Source organism: Armigeres subalbatus, chromosome 2 (assembly GCF_024139115.2).
Source record: "Armigeres subalbatus isolate Guangzhou_Male chromosome 2, GZ_Asu_2, whole genome shotgun sequence".
Classification (NCBI taxonomy): Eukaryota; Metazoa; Arthropoda; class Insecta; order Diptera; family Culicidae; genus Armigeres; species Armigeres subalbatus.
In genome coordinates, this window is record NC_085140.1 from 26,174,043 (window position 1) to 26,191,573 (window position 17,531).

The following is a 17,531-nucleotide window of genomic DNA, read 5'->3' on the forward strand; positions in this document are numbered from 1 at the left end:
AACTACCCCCAAATCCGTTGCTAACCAGATCCAAACGCCTCCTCGCTTCCTAAAAACGACCCTGGGACTCGAGGGCCAAAAAGAGATCTTCCGCGTCCACCCCGTTGCGTTGGCTGCCGTAGGTCAGACCAGATTCTCCTTCTGGGTTCTGGACTGAAATCCTCAAGGGCTAAAAGAGCCGTAACACTAGAGAATAACAAGACGCACCAAGACCGGTGCAATGAACTTGGTTCTGATTCGCGGAGCACAAGCTAGCGGGACGGACTAAGAGGTCTTGGGTGACGGTACCGAGGTGAAGTCGTAGGGAGCGGAAGGAACACTTCAGTGCAAGCAACTGGACGAGGTCATGAACGCGGATAACGAGAAGACCTCTGTACGCCTAAGAGGCGCTCCCTTTGGCATGCAGGTAGCCTATCTTAGGCTACCGGTCGCGGAAGCCAAAAAGTGCACAGGTGCTATCGGTGCTTAGAAAGTCGGGGCACAAATTCTACGACTAGAGGTGAGCCAGCCTAGGGCTGCAAGCCTCTTCAATAAAGAAATAAAAAAAAACAAATTCTACGACTACTGTAAGGGCCCTGACCGTAGCAACCTGTGTCGTCGTTGTGGTGAGGAAGGGCACAAGGCGTAGGAATGCGATAAGGCGCCAAAGTGCTTCATCTGCGCAAGCAAAAAAGCAAGCCTGTAATCACGTTATGGGTGTACCTTCGTGTCCCGTCGGAGAGACAGACAAGAAAAAGCAGTGCAAATAACACAGCTAAATCTTAACCACTGAGCATCTGCCCAGCAGCTGCTGTGACAGTCCGTCTCGGAGTCGAGAACCGATGTCACCCTCATGTCCGACCCGTACAACGTCCCTGTCGATAACGGCAATTGGGTGGCGGACGGGTCTAGGACGACGGGACGGTACCCAGTCCAAGAGGTGGTACACTCCTTCGCTGAGCCAAGATCAACGATGTTCTACTGTAGCTGCCATGCCCCACCAACATGGCCATTAGAACAGTTCAATCAGATGATTGACAGGCTGTCGTCCGACCTAGTGGGTCAGAAACCGTTCGTCATATCGGGTGACTTCAACGCAGTGGAGTGGGGCAGCTGCTGCACCAATCGCAGGGGTCAAGCGTTACTTGAGGCGCTTGTGAAGCTCGACGCAGTGCTAGTCAATGAGTCGTATATTGACGTAACGTTTTTCAGCCCTGGTCTGGAAAAGACATAGACTGCAGGGTGGATGAGGCCTACACCCATAGTGACCATTTAGCAATTCGCTTTAAGATCAATTATGATGTGCAAAATCCGAGGGTGGGGATCCCTGGGACTGGAGGCCAACACTGACTGTCTAAGTGGAGATGCCCCAGCCAGTACATAGCGAATAAGTGTAGAAAGTGGAGGCCAGGCTCCTGGAATTCATCTCATGGCTCCGATATTCATCCCATCAAAAACAAAGCAATGGAAAGCAATTTGATTTGTTTCTTATTTTCATATTTGACAAAAAGAAGCGACAAAATTGGTGCTGTATTTCTTTGTTTTACGATGAGATGAATATATGTTCAGTGAGATGGAGATCGAGACAGTTCCCCTGCGTACACTTTTGCATCCAGTCAAATCGAGGCATGCGCCTTATATCGCCTCCACCTTGTATACTTATTCGCAATCATATGCGACTTTGTGTTGGCTGTGGCGCTGATAGCTTGCCCATCACGCGCGTGTGACGCCACCATGCCGAGAAATGGCAGACGCCCGGTATATTGGTGGAGTGCCGAAATTGCAAATCTTCGATCAGCCTGCCATTAGGCTAGACGAAGGATGCAACGTGCCCGCACTGAGAAGGCAAGAACGGACCACCGTGAAGAGTTTTGTGCTGCGGAATTGAACCTCAACAAGACCATTAAGGTCTGAGGGAAGGGTTTTCCGTTAAAAAAGCACGTGGTAGCACTCTCTGAGAGAGAAAATTGCCCAATTCAGCCCGCCAGAATGATGCTGTCAGTGTCGCCAAAATTATTTCATCATTATGCAGTTTACAATTGCTTGAGAATTTGCCGTAAACGGAGAACAAAAGGCAACAATGGGGAAGAAATTTATCACTCATGCAGTGGTTCGGCGAGAGAACAGCAGCAGCGCCGACCAATCACGCAAAGAGGAAATCAAAATAAACAAACTCCAGCTGGTTTTGGAAAATGAAAACATGAGTCGTTTCTAGAACAACATTAGAAAATATCGTAGGAGGATTTCTGTACAAGGTTTCCACACAAGCTTTGAAAAGTATTTGGGTGATAACAGTGGTGCTGGTGTAAGTAAGACAAATAAGACAAACAAGACAAATAAGACAAATAAGACAAATAAGACAAATAAGACAAATAAGACAAATAAGACAAATAAGAGAAATAAGACAATTAAGACAAATAAGACAAATAAGACAAATAAGACAAATAAGACAAATAAGACAAATAAGACAAATAAGACAAATAAGACAAATAAGACAAATAAGACAAATAAGACAAATAAGACAAATAAGACAAATAAGACAAATAAGACAAATAAGACAAATAAGACAAATAAGACAAATAAGACAAATAAGACAAATAAGACAAATAAGACAAATAAGACAAATAAGACAAATAAGACAAATAAGACAAATAAGACAAATAAGACAAATAAGACAAATAAGACAAATAAGACAAATAAGACAAATAAGACAAATAAAACAAATAAGACAATTCCCGAAGGAACTTCCGGAGGGATTCCCGAAGGAACTTCCGGAGGAATTTCCGAAGGAACTTCCGGAGGAATTCCCGAAGGAACTTCCGGAGGAATTCCCGAAGGAACTTCCGGATGAATTTCCGAAGGAACTTCCGGAAAAATTCCCGAAGAAACTTCCGGAGGAATTCCCGAAGGAACTTCCGGAGGAATTCCCGAAGAAACTTCCGGAGGAATTCCCGAAGGAACTTCCGGAGGAATTCCCGAAAGAACTTCCGGAGGGATTCCCGAAGGAACTTCCGGAGGAATTCCCGAAGGATCTTCCAGAGGAATTCCCGAAGGAACTTTCGGGGGAACTCCCGAAGGAACTTTCGGAGGAATTCCCGAAAGAACTTCCGGAGGAATTCCCGAAGGAACTTTCGGAGGAATTCACGAAGGAACTTCCGGAGGAATTTCCGAAGGAACTTCCGGAGGAATTCTCATAGGAACTTCCGGAGGAATTCCCGAAGGAGCTTTCGGAGGAATTCGCGAAGGAACTTCCGGAGTAATCCCGAATGAACTTCCGGAGGAACTCCCGAAGGCACTTCCGGAGGAATTCCACCCCTGAAGGAACTTCCGAAGTAACTCCTGGAAGAACTTCCGAAGGAATTCCTGGATGAACTTCGGATTGAAGTCCTGGAAAAACTTCCAGGTAATTCCTTGAGGAACTTCCGAAGGAATTCCTGGAGGAACTTCCGAAGGAACTCTTGTCGGATTTTTCGAAAGAATTCCTGGCGGAACTTCCGAAAAAATTCCTGGAGAAACTTCCGAAGGAATTCCAGGAGGAACTCCCGAAGGAATTCCTGAAGGATCTTCCGAAGGAATTCCTGAAGGAACATCCGAAGGAATTTATGGAGAAAATTCTGAAGGAATTTCTGATGGAACTTCCGAAGGAATTCCTAGAGGAAATTCCGGAGGAATTCCTAGAGGTACTTCCGGAAGAATTCCTGGAGAAACTTCCGAAGGAATTTCTGGAGAAACTTCCGAAGGAATTCCTGGAGAAACTTTCGAAGGAATTACTGGAGAAACTTCCGAAAGAATTCCTGGAGAAACTTCCGAGGGAATTCCTGGAGAAACTTCCGAAGGAATTCCTGGAGAAACTTCCAAAGGTATTTCTGGATAAACTTCCGAAGGAATTTCTGCAGTAACTTCCGAAAGAATTTCTGGAGGAACTTCCGAAAGAATTCCTGGATAAATTTGGGAGAAATTCCTGGAGAAACTTCCGAAGAAATTCCTGGAAGAACTTCTGAAGGAATTCCTGGAGAAACTTCCGATGGAATTCCTGGAGGAGCTTCCGAAAGAATTTCTGGAGGAACTTCCGAAGGAATTCCAGAAGGAACTTCCGGAGGAATTCCAGGAATAACTTCCGGAGGAATTACTGGAGTAACTTCCGGAGTAATTCCTGGAGAAACTTCCGAAGGAACTCCTGGAGGAACTTCCAGAGGAATTTTTGTAGAAACTGGATTTCCAGGAGGATTTACTGGAGGAACTTCCGGAGGAATTACTGGAGCAACTTCCGGAGTAATTCCTGAAGGAACTTCAGAAGAAATTCCTGGAGGAACTTCTGGAGGATTTCCTAGAGGAACTTCTGGAGGATTTCCTGGAGGAATTTACGGAGGAACTTCCGGAGGAATTCCCGGAGGTTCTTCCGGAGGAACTTCTGGAGGAATACCTGGAGGGACTTCCGTAGGAATTTGTCTTGATTATGTTATTTGTACTGTTTGTCTTAGTTGCTTTATTTGTCTCTTTTATTTTGCTTATTTGTTCTATTTGTCTTATTTGTTTTATTTATTTTCGATTATTTATCTCATCAATTTCCAATATTTGATTTCAATTTATATATTTGGTATCCTCGTGTTCACAAATTGGAATACGCTTTTTTCTAGTGTCACGCTAGATACAAAGTTGACGGACTTTCTACCGCTCTCATCGCTCCTTTCCTGCCGTGCGCCACAAGAAAATGTGCTGTTGGCTGCTCTCCTGAAATGGTAACTTTTGTATGGAATTTCAAAAACTTGGTTGAAGTAAAAAGAGCTTCCTGCAAAATTTATTGCGGTGACATATACTTTTTATTACATCAAAATGATCGTTGAAAAAATTCAAAACTTTTGTCAGTTGGGTTTTGCGAAATTCGGTTCCTTTGTGCCTCAAATCATCGAAGAGAGGTACTGAGAAGCGAAAATTTCAGTTCTACAATAGTTCAGTATTTAGAGCTTAATTCAAATTTGGGAAATAGTAGGTCCATGAAATTTTGTAGGAACATTCCTTGATAAATTTTAAAGAGATTGTCAGTTGGGATGTTTCGACAACTTGTGCGAAGGAGCCAACGCGAGTCCGTGGGGTAACGCCTACAAGAATGTGATGGCCAAGACCAGAGGGGACTTTTCACCTCCCGAGCGGTCCCCAGAAAGGTTGGCGAAGATTATCGAGTCCTGTCCCACACTTCCCTGACCTCATGCACCGTACGACGTTTTGAATGCGACCGAAATGGTGGCTCCGGTGACGAATGAATAGTGGGTGGGTCATCCTCAACAGGCTGACCCCGTACGGACGGCCTTTCAATCAATCAGTTTGGTTTTCGAAAGGGTAAGTCCACGTTGAACCCAGTGGCAAAGACCGCTGAGATAGAGATCCAACGGAAAAAATGAGGTATTCGATACTGCGCGTTAGTGACACTGCAAGTAAAGAATGCTTTCACCAGCGCAAGCTGGAATGCCATCGCGCTCTCGTTACACCGGCTTAACCTGCCGGTGGACCTGTACCGGATATTGGAAAGCTATTTCCACAACCGAGTACTATTACACGAGACCGATACGGGTCAGAGAAGCGTTGCTATTACTGCAGGAGTTCCGCAAGGTTCAATACTGGGCCCGGTATTATGGGACTTTATGTATGACGGGGCTCTGAAACTAAATTTCCCTCGCCGATGACGGAACTTTAGAGGTTTACAGGGAGTCAATTCCTAAGGTAGAACCACAGATAACAGATATTTAAGCTAGAACAAATTTTATTGAAAATCTTGTGTAAACTTTTGAAATTTTATACGTTGGCCCACTACCGCCATCTACTCAACTGATTGCGGCAGTACATACAGACGCAGCTGAATAACAACCGACGAACGCAGCCAATGCATTTGACAGCCGCATTCAGGCTGCGTTTTCAATAACAATGATCCTTGCGCCATCTCCAATCGATTGCAAAACGCGGTCCCAATTTAAAATACATTTGAATTAACGGTTGCGAATGTTTACACACGTATCGGATGCCAGCCTCAATATCTGTTATCTGTGGTAGAACTGACCTCAGCACACGCGATCAGCACGGTGGAGGATTAGCGCTAGAGACCTGGAGCTCGCTCAACAAAAGACGGAGGTGGATATCTTCATCAGTCGGTTCAAGTGGGTGAAGTCACGATCACATCAAACCGGAGTTTGGAGCTCCTTGGAGTCATAATAGAAGACAAGCAGCAGGTAGTTATGTGGACTATGCGTGCAAGAGGGCTTTGACTGCTGTATCGAGAATGAGGCCCAATTGTTCCAAGGTGTGGGTCAGTAGACGTAGACGTTACCGTATCTATTCATCTATTCTTAGGTACGGCGACCCGTCCTGGTCAAGTGTACCTAAGAATAGAGTCCACAACAAATCCACAACTCGCAGTTGTTCCAGGGGCGGGGGGTGGCTTTGTGATCGTCAAGCCCTTGACTTCACTTGATCATCATCTAAGGGAAAGTGGTTAAATCCAATACATTTTTCAAATCAAAATCTTCCACATAATGTACATATTCACATTTTTCAGAACATTGTAAAGTAATTTGTAGTTGGATGGCATCAATAATGATGAAGAACTATACTGCCGTGAATCGCATATCTGTCCCATCTTTGCTGGGTTTCCTATTCATATGGGACAAGTATACGATTCACGGCAGTATAATACTCATTCAACCAATTCCCCGAATGTAACAATTCCCCGAAAATATAGTGTCTCCTGCAATCGCATTATTGCAATCGAGTGTATGCGTCCAAGAAGAGCAGTTTTCGAAGATACGTTCAAGAGTGTCTTTTTGGAGATTATTAGCTTAAGCTCCTTTGATAGTATTGGATGTTCTTGATCCTCCAAGATGTGTTGTTGAATTATAAAGATATCAGAGTACAGTGATACCAAGTAAGCTTTTGTACTAAATTAGTCGCAAAACAGCAGCATTTCCTTATGATAGAATCTCCAACTTCAACTCCGTTTGGAAGCGTTTTGGTAAATATTTTTCTATCTTTAAAATCAAACTCCTGTCCTGTATTTTCTTTAGAAGTATAAAGCAATAATGGATGTGAATCCTAAAAACCATTTTTGATGCTTAACCTAATATTATAAATTTAAAAAAACACCTAAATGAAGAACAAAAAATCCTAGAAACAAAAATAATGCGTTTGCTCGGTATGGTGCAGTGGTGAATGTGATTCCTTCTTTTAAAAATAATGCATCTGCCCAGGATAACTCAATGGTAAATATGTCCCTTCTTTAGAATTGGGTGTTTACCCAAAATAATGAATGTTATTTTCTTTAATAAGCTGTATCTTCCCGGAATAAGATAATGAGGGATGTGATCCATTCTTTAAAAAAATGCATTTTCACTAAATAAGGAAATGGTATATGCGATCCCTTCTTCAGAAACAGCCGTTAGCTCGAAGTACGGAAAAGGTAGTTTTCCTTTTTAAGTAGTACAAGTATAAATTTATTTTCGCGGAACAACATTTGATGGATTATACATTTTTCAGAATGGTTTTTGGTAGAATGCAGTTTTTCAGAGTGTTCCATTAAGCCCATTGATATTTTGTTTGACAATATGTTCATTTGAAGAAGGCATTATCACTTCCTTTCCCCTAATACCAGGCGATGGTATCATCTAAAGAATGCAAAATCTACTCCCTTCGCCTTATACCAGGCAGACGCGTTTATTTTAAGAAGACATTATGTTTTCCCTTTGCTTAAACTAGGCAGATGCGTTCATCATACCGATCGAACGTGAAGAAGTGAAGAAAGTGACAGTACTATGGATACTAGGGTGGCTCAAAAAACACTTTTTCAATTTGTTTGATGGGCCGCCCTCTTATTCGGTTCTATTTGATGCCCTGATGATCTGGACAAAATTTCAGCCAAATCGGTCAACGTTTGGGCAGTACTAAACTCGTTGGAAGTTTGTATGGAAAAATGTATGCAGAAACATCCAAAAACAGTGATTTGCAGTTGGACGGCACAATTTATGATCAAGAACCATAATACTCATTCAGTTTTTGTAGAATTAAATACAGAATGTTATGCTGAAAACCGCGAGATTAGAGTTTATTACGCAAAGATATTAGCATTTTAATGGAGTGTTGTAGGGGTGAATTTATTTCTTTTCAAAGGTAAAAGAAACGAAATTTGCTCAAACCCCACTTCAGAGAAATGCTAATAACTTAGCCGGTCCAACTCTATTCTCTCGCGGTTTTTTGCATAACATTCCGTATTAACTGTTCGGAGGATGGCTTTCTCAGTCTGAAGTATCAAAACGATGGTTTAGTTACTTGCCCGACGTTTCCGCCGATGGGTTGTGACCTTTTTCAAGGGTCGTATAGTCTATCGTCACAACCCATCGGCCGAAACGTCGGGCAAGTAACTAAACCATCGTTTTGATACTTCAGACTGAGAAAGCCATCCTCCGAACAGTACATCCGATCCAGTCGAAAAACACCCTTTCAATTCCGTATTAAATTCTCCAAGATTTGAATGAGTATCATAGTTCTTCATCGTAAGTTGTGTAGTCCAGCTGCAATTTACTATTTTTGGCTGTTTCTGGATACATTTTTGCATATAAACTTCCAACGAGTTTAGCACCGCTCAAACGTTGACTGATTTGGCTGAAATTTTGTCCAGAGCATCAGGGCATCAAATAGAACCGAATAAAAAAAACCCAGATTAATCCACCTAGCGGTGATGGCGCCTTTCTCGCGTAAAAAGGTAATAAATGTAGCCTTTACGCTTACACCTCGATGATGTACAAGAAAGGCAAAACAGTTACACCGTCTAATGTTATGATAGAAAATTTACACTAGTAGACGACAGATGGCGCTGTCAAAAGTTTCTCGAATTTCCTATGATCGAATTTTGACTTTCGGACAATTTAGTACTATGAAACTGAACGAAGAGCATACTTACGCCTAAATGCGTGCAACACGAGCATCTTTATAGTACGATGAAACTCTTAATGGGAAGCCACGGATAAAATATTCATAGATGCAAGGCATTTTTCATAACACATTATTGTTCTATGTGACTATGTCTCATCACTATTTTAATATTATCTATTTTTTGCAATTTTTAATTATTATGAAGTTCAATAGTGATCAACAGCGTTTTAGTCTCTGTCGGATGCAACTTGTTGCATGAAAATCGATTAAGAGTTTCTATGTGAAAATTTGGCTAATGTTTTTTATGGCATTTTGTGCACACACACACGCACACACATACACACACACACGCACACACGGACAGACAGACATTTGTTCAGCTCATCGAGCTGAGTCGAATGGTATATAACATTATGGGTCTCCGGGACTTCTATCAAAAGTTCGATTTTGGAGTGAAATGATAGCCTTTCGGTACAACTTAGTTGTACGAGAAAGGCAAAAATGAAAAAAGTTTTACCATACTAACTTGAGCCACCCTAATGGATACACTTTTGTTCATGCATCCACACGGCTAAGGACGAATATTTTTATAGAAAATCTATTAAATAACAATAGAAATATCAACTTGTTACTTTGTTATTTAAAAATGTATAATCATAGCCACCAATAGCTTCCAATAGCTTCAATATGGTACCTTTGAAGGTTTGAAGGTCATCTATTTTTGTATAAGGTTCTTGAAAAATCGTTGATATTTCTGGTCCATTTCCTAAAATAATGCTTTCCTTGGAAATGTTTTTTGATTGATCTGCAGACTTAGTACCCACTAATCACGTATTTTCTCATTACAAAGTATTTCAATATCGCATAATAAATATAAAAGGCAAAGGGTGCTTGGTGGCCTTGTGTCACTGCTTCTGCCTCATAAGCAGGAGATTAAGGGTTTGATCCCTGGCCCTTTCCAATTTCCTATTAGATAATTTCGTTAATCATATAACTCAATCTCTTTGCAAATCAAATTCTCATTGCTAGCAAGTATGATTCTAAATATAGAATTGTTATAAAAAGCTGCCTGTTACTTAGTAGCAGTAAATAAAATGTAAAAATAGATTGGTATTCATTTGTACCCGCATACGAATGCTATATACGGTCGCTATGCTCGTGCAGGCCTCATACAAGTAAGAATGTGTGAGGTTGATGTGTAGCGATGGTGTGGTAGACGTGTGCGTGGTATTAGAATCAATAGCATTCAAATTCTAATTGTAAAAATGAATCCCATTAGAATTCACTTTAATACTTTCTCATTACTCTAGTACTTCTAATTCTCATTCATATATTCCTATCCCATAGATCGCATCACTTACCAAAGTGAATCCAGATAATATATCCCTTCATACTAACACAATATCCTATCCTAAGACTATCGTGGAGATGCAGAGGTAAACACGGTCTCTAGTAGCAACGAGAGTTGAACTAATAATCCTTCCTTCCCTTGATGACCGTAAGGACGTGGCCGGCGCCGTAATTGATTTAGTAAAATGCATTGAATTTCCGAAATTTGCACATTGAGAATGATAGCTAAACCCAAGCTCCATTCAATTGGTTCCCTGTGCAATTTCACAAGTTCTAATCAATCACGGAGTAGCAACTACGAATTGTACGGTTATCCTGCTCATGCTCATGCTCATGCTCATCGCATAATAAATATAAAAGGCTTCCGAGTAGATAAGAATAATTTAACAACATTTTCTATCAGCTAAGAAATATACAGTACGAACTGACCCAAAATGGTGAAAACAAATGGTTCAGCTTACAGTTTTTTGCTCGTTTCTATGATTTTCTTGACAATTTTATATCTATTGTGCTTGATTAATTGAAAAAAAAGTCAAAAATAAGCATAGGGTAACCGTACCCTTAGTGGAGGTAATGGGGTTTTAATGAGATTTATTATATTCATACATTTTACGATGGTTTCAGTTGATGCGTTGTGTTTTAAATATCCTGTTAAATGCAACTTATCTTAAGATTTCGCTTGAAAAACTATTGAAAACAATGATTTTCCTTAACAAAATTGACTCCCTTGCACCTATAGTGGTGCAACTGTACTAATAGTGGCGAGTCTCATAAGAAACCAATGGATAGCACCACTATGGGAACCAAAATTAATTTTTACCGCCACTAAAGGAGCAGTGTACCCATAGTGATGCAAGCAATATTTGGTAATTGTTTATGTTAAATGACATCTCTCCCATTTTTGTTAGCATATGTATTAGTTTATCTATTGACTAAGATATTAAAGCTGTAAATTTCCCATAATTATCAATTTTTAAAAAATATTTTCTTTTGTGAATCTACTAATACCTCCACTATTGGTATCGTTACCCTAACATATTTGCATCTACAGAGCCAATTTTTATAATGCTTCCTTCCATTGACCAATAATCGTGCATTTGGCTTTATTACCACAATGATTTGAAGTTTAGCGAATTAATCAAAAATAGAAACATTATTCGACACAAAATTTGATGCCAATCTTGTGCGTAGATTAAATTTTAAAAAGAAAAATAAATCCTTAACTGACCCACAATAGTGAAGGAAGTGTATTATTAAATTTTCACAAAACTGTAATAGAAATGGCAAATATAGTCAATCCCGAACAACACGAAAATAAATCTTCACGTATTGATCACGTTGACATAAGTCTGATTCCTTCGCCATTCACCGTGTTGTCACCCGATTTCTGCACTCTCCGCTCCCTCCTCTTGCCGGTTAAAAAACGCAAACCCTCCCAACAGCCAAAACCCAACAACACCACTCCGGCGTGCGCGGATTGTTTGGCAAGGCGACTCCGTCTCTTGTTGCTTGGCTTGCTGGCTGGTTGGCGCGCGCGCGCACATTCGTAAGTTCCCGCTGCACATGCTACCAAACCTAACTGGTAGCTACTACGAGACCACGGCTCGAAACCGCAACCGCTTCGGTTAAGGGGGTTTTAAAGCCTTTCTTTTCACCCAGCTGCAGATCCTATTCAGTCTCGATTCAGACGCGCTGCGAGACACATCTATCCTCCCAGAAGGTGTCCCATGAGTTTAAGAATTCAAGAAGTGCCAAGGTGTGTTGTTAGTTTGTGGTGTTCTGGAAGAACTAATTTGGTGGTGATTGTTTGAGAAATTTGGTGAAGCTTACTGAGTTAAATTCGGTGCAGTTTAACAGCTTTAACATCTTCTGGCAGAACAGTGCTTGTAAGAATGTGATACCGCGGGCTGACCTTCCCGAAGACAAATACGGAATCAGTCGAAAGAAAGCCACACATCGCAATAAAAGTGGAAAAGCCAAATAAACGAAACACGAAAGCTTCAAAGTCAGAAACGCAGTCAAAACATGTCCAGTGCGGTCCACTAAAGCGACCGATTGTTGTTTATGGTTGTGCCAAGTGTGCAGTACTATGAGTTGCAGTGCAGTGATGTGAGAGCGCAAATTATCTATAAAGAAGAAAGTGTCGGGTATCGCTAAAGTATAGAAGACGCAAACCGGAGAAAACTCCTGACTGCACTTGGAAGGAAAAGCTGCTCTTTTATTGTACTGAAACTTAAGATACAAACCATAGTGAAACACGGTAGAAGTGCATTGCCCTTGAGTGGTTCGATCGCACGGAGGATCGAAAATAGGATTCTGTTTTATTGGAGCTATCATTCAGGTGAGTGGCGTTGGAGAATGGCTACTGGCTGATTGACAGGTTTTCCGTTCATGATTATCATCTTCCAAATTGGCTCCAATCATCGGTGGACACCGACAACGCGCCAAGTAAGCAGGGATGGTAGAGACCACTGGTGCTCAGTAAAGTGGTCTTAGAAATTGTGCTGGCCTAAACGAAATGCAAAATTGTGTGAACAAGTAAACAAAAGTTCTACGTACATCAACTACCTCGTTTTTAGAGGAAAGAAGGGTTTCGAACAGTGTGACTGCCATTAATGCATTAAAATGTGACATGCATTAAAATTCACAATTTTCATATGCATTATTAAAAAATCTGGTAAATTTCCTCGTACGTAATTGAGGGATCTTCTCTTGGACATATTGTCCAACGATAACACATTTATCATATTATTAATGGCGATACATCGATATCTATTTATTGATCAGATGAGATCGTAGTTACGTATGACCTATATGTTACCCATATGTTAACCAAGAACTGAAAATCTATGTAGTATTCATGCATTACATGTCTATTTCCGTGACTGACATTTACACTCAGTAGTGCATTGATGTCAGATTAAATACTTAATCTCTATAGCACTATATATAAAAAAAGTGTGCCTTTACTTTGAGGCAATATACCTTACGAACGGATAGGCTGATTTGCAAGATTTTCACATTAATCGATTCGTCTTGGTCTCTGCTGTGTTTTTCTATATATTTATCTATATAGGGTAAATCCGGGTGAGATGCCACACCTTTTAAAAATTAGACCTTTCTCCAAAATAAAACGTTAAATTGAAACTCTTCTTATTGTTTTTGATAGTTTAGGGATCCTACTATAATCTGTAGAAATCATTTGCAAAACAAGTAGGACTGTACTATTTACATTTAAAGTAAAAAATCAAATCCGAGTGAGACGTCACACGTAGAAAATGTTGGAGAAATGTGATTTTAATTTGTTAATGGCGTTGAACGTAATTTTTCAGAAAAGCATTATCATTTATATTTGCATTGCAACCCAAAAACAATTTCTTATGTCTACTTAAATCCAATACACAGTCGAGGATATTGGTCATTAATAGGTGGGAATGGTATTTTTCGATTATCGATCAATTCTATGTAACTGCTGAACCCCATGACCGATTTCAACCAAATTTGGATCAAATGTTGTCTGTCCTATAGAAACGATTTTAGTGAATGTGGGTAGATCATTTGAAAAGGGGAGGGTGTGAGGGAGGGGTATTGTTTAGTTATCGATCGATTCAGTGTAACTTGTGAACCCATTTACCGATGTCCACTTAATTTGGAACCAATATGCTCTGTCTAAGGAAGACGATATGCCCAGTGGCAGGGGTATCATAGATTAATTAGAGGGAGGGTATTTTCATCAAACGAACAGATTTGTATAACTTTTCATCGCATGGGTCACTTTAAACCAAGCAACACGTACAGGTCGGACTCGATTATTCGGAGTATCGATTTTTTTTCACTCCGGATAATCGAATCACTAGAATAAAAATTAAATCTGCAATTAAATGACGAAAAACTTATATTTTATTGTATTTGCTGTGGTGAAGTCAGAAATGATTTAAGCAAAACCCTGAATAATCCACCTAACGGTATAAGTGACTTTCTGGTGCATAAGAGAAAATAGTATTTGTGCCATAACTTTTTTAGTCCATAGTCCGATCCAGCCAATTTTTAATATGAAATGATGAAACATGATTTCCATTCGAATCGAACTTGTTGGTTGAGAAAAGGTATCAAAATAATAACTGGACTATTTACGCACTTTTTGTGCAAAAAATAGTATTTTCGCCATTTTTTCTAAACCCAAAGTTTGATCTACTCAATATTCAACAGAAAGCTATGAAAATTTTGAGTCAATTGTCCGATCTATCAATTTTTCAATAGGAAACAATGTAAAGGCTCCCCCAGACCTGAGTGATTTCATCGCCGCAACGGCGAAAACTAGTCGCCGCGATTTTATCGTTGGGTCGCTGTAGGCAATGTTCCAGGTACTCTTCCACTCCAACGGCGACAGAATCGCATTCGCCAAGCGTTAGAATTGCGTCGCGATTTTTCGGTCACGTGTGTTAGGGGAAACCTTAATAGGGTTTTTCCATTAAATGTAACCAATCGCAATCAAATTGGATAAGGATAAGTGCCAGAAAATGGGCCCCAATTCGCCGACCATAGATGATCGGTATATAATACTATGGATCACCGAGCCATCTAAAATATGTTTGTTTTTGGAGCGAACATATACCCTTTCGGTACACTTCGTTTCCGATGGAGACAAAAAGGGGTCTTTAGAATCAAAACATTAGGCAATGATCCGCACATAAAATAACCATTTATGGGTCCTCGCAATCTCTTCTTGGTAACGTGAAGATTTAAAGATTTTCCCGTTATGAAATTGATGGATTATTCCTCAAAGGGTGATATTCTGCAAGATAAATTCCTTTAGAAAAACTCCAATTGTAAGGACATTGATGCTGATGAAGCATTTTGACTTGTTTTACACATAATCCCACGGTGCCTCGGTAGACTGTTATTATAAAATAAAAATGTCCATCAAAACCAAGTACAGGGCTCAATTCCTGTGGTAATTCTGCACCTCTGGACCAATTTAAAAAAAATCCATAGGAGGAATCTCGAGAAATCTTGATTTGAAGTTTTTAATTAAGAAATTTAAAAAAATCTATATTTTAATTCAATAATATCCCCAAAATACCTTCAAAGCCGTCCAAAAAGTGGTTTAAGTTGTTTTCAACCAGTTTGCATTTGTTGCCTTTATTACAATTATAAATTTTTACAACTGATTAAGCTCACCAAACTGACTTAGGTATATTTTTTGGATGGCTTGAAGCCGTCTATCTTCAAGAATGCTACCTCTCGTTCAGAATGTTCATGAATTCACGTGAAGGCTGCAGATTCTTTGTTGAATGCCATTCAGTTTAAAGTTTGAATTTTCTTTATTGTATTCACAAATGAATTCGAGTATCAGAAGTAAAGATTGGAGTATGGAATGAAATGATGAAAAAAAACCAACAGATTTGTTTAAAGAAGTGTAATTGTTTAGCATTATATAACAGGTTAGATCTTCGTCAAATGCTGTAACAATTGAATTGACGGAGCTTTATCATATTCTGAGATTTCCGCGCAAAAGGATCATCGGACTGGTAATGACTCCAAAGATGGCGGTAAGGAAAAGCTACGATTTTCAAGAGTGAGCTCGGCATATAGAATGAGATCTCGAGAACCAAGGAAAACATCAGAAAAAATGCACAAGAGAAAGAAAAAAATTTACTAGCTTTGTGCATATTCTTTTGGGTTTTCGGTTACGACGAAGAAATATTCAATTTTTGAACTTTTTAAAACACTTTAATAAAGAAACAAAATGAACCTTTGATTATCTCCGTCACTACACTTAGACTGGCCCAGATTACTATGGGGAGAAAAAAATATTGTCGAATTCCACGGGGCACCCTCCAGAATTGTGTCTTTGGGTGAGAAAATCAATCTCTGAAAATTTCAGCTCAATCGCTTGTTGCATAAGCTGGCGCATTTGATTTGAAGTTTGTATGGGGATTTCAGCCAAAATGTATAGGAAAATACACCTCCGTCACTCATTCGATCTGGAAATTGGTTCTGATTGCTCGATTGACCTCAGAATTGCAAAAACGGCAGTTGGTATCCTACAGAACAATTTCACAGAACATTGCATGATCATTAAATGATCTTTTATACAATTTTCGGCTGAGATATTAGGAGCTGATTTGTGCATTTTTGGGTTTTTTTATCGAATCGCATCAGCCGAAACCTATATATAAGTTCATTTAATCATCATACAATGTTCTGTGAAATTGTTCTGTAGGATACCAACTGCCGTTTTTGCAATTCTGAGGTCAATCGAGCAATCAGAACCAATTTCCAGATCGAATGAGTGACGGAGGTGTATTTTCCTATACATTTTGGCTGAAATCCCCATACAAACTTCAAATCAAATGCGCCAGCTTATGCAACAAGCGATTGAGCTGAAATTTTCAGAGATTTATTTTCTCACCCAAAGACACAATCCTGAGGGGTGCCCCGTGGAATTAGACAACTTTTTCTTTCCTGGGCCAGTCTACTACACATCTAGTTCGGAATTGTTAATACGATTTTAAAGTTGCTCGAGAAGCGCCATGTTGAGTAAATTTATGGGTGAACCAAGTACAGATGAGGCATCAACAAATTGCATAGAGTTCACTAGAAACCCGATCTTTCGGATTACGTCATTACTCTGCTTAAAGATTAACAATTTTCTAATTAATATTTCAATCAGCAGGTTCTGAATGATTTCAAAAAAGTGTACGCAAGATACAGCTCTTTGAAACTCGAGCATGGTTTTGAGGAAGCAATTGGTGGATTTGCTAGCAGCTTGGAAAAGCCGCAGCTTCCATTCTCGTTAAAGTGCCATATCTTGAATTATCATGTTGCAGAGTTCTGTAGAGGTACCGGAATAGGTTTTGGCTTACATATCAAACATGCTTTTTCTAGTCCGTTGATTAGAACTTTGACGAGATTTGGCAGCAAAGATCGGTTAATAAGTGCTGTGATCGAGTATAACAGCTTCTAACTACTATTATTATTATTCTACACGAACTCTGTTCTTACTTCTCTTCATTATGAACATAAACACTAAATTAAAATTAATTTTTACCTTTCATTCTATTAAACATTGAAAGCAACACTTATACTAAACTCGAGCAAGTTAGCCATACAAAAACATACTTAAGTCAGTTTGGTAAGATAGGTCAGTTGTAAATATTTATAGTTCTAAAAACGGCAACGCGTACTTAGGGCCATCATTAGCGTTGTGTAAGAGAATGGAGTTTAGCGGCGAAGGATGAAACAAGAGCTTGTCCAGCTCTACGGCGAACCCACTACCCATAAGG

General features: G+C 39.9%; 1 protein-coding gene across 1 annotated transcript in view; it reads left to right on the top strand.

Annotated features, from left to right (window-relative positions):
• The first annotated feature begins 11,909 nt into the window (after positions 1-11,909).
• The window catches only part of LOC134218303 (mucin-2), a 90,960-nt gene continuing 85,338 nt past the window's right edge, over positions 11,910-17,531 (top strand). The window contains exon 1 of the mRNA XM_062697235.1: positions 11,910-12,583. The gene's annotated coding sequence lies outside the window, so the exon portion shown is untranslated. The remainder of the gene's footprint in view (positions 12,584-17,531) is intronic.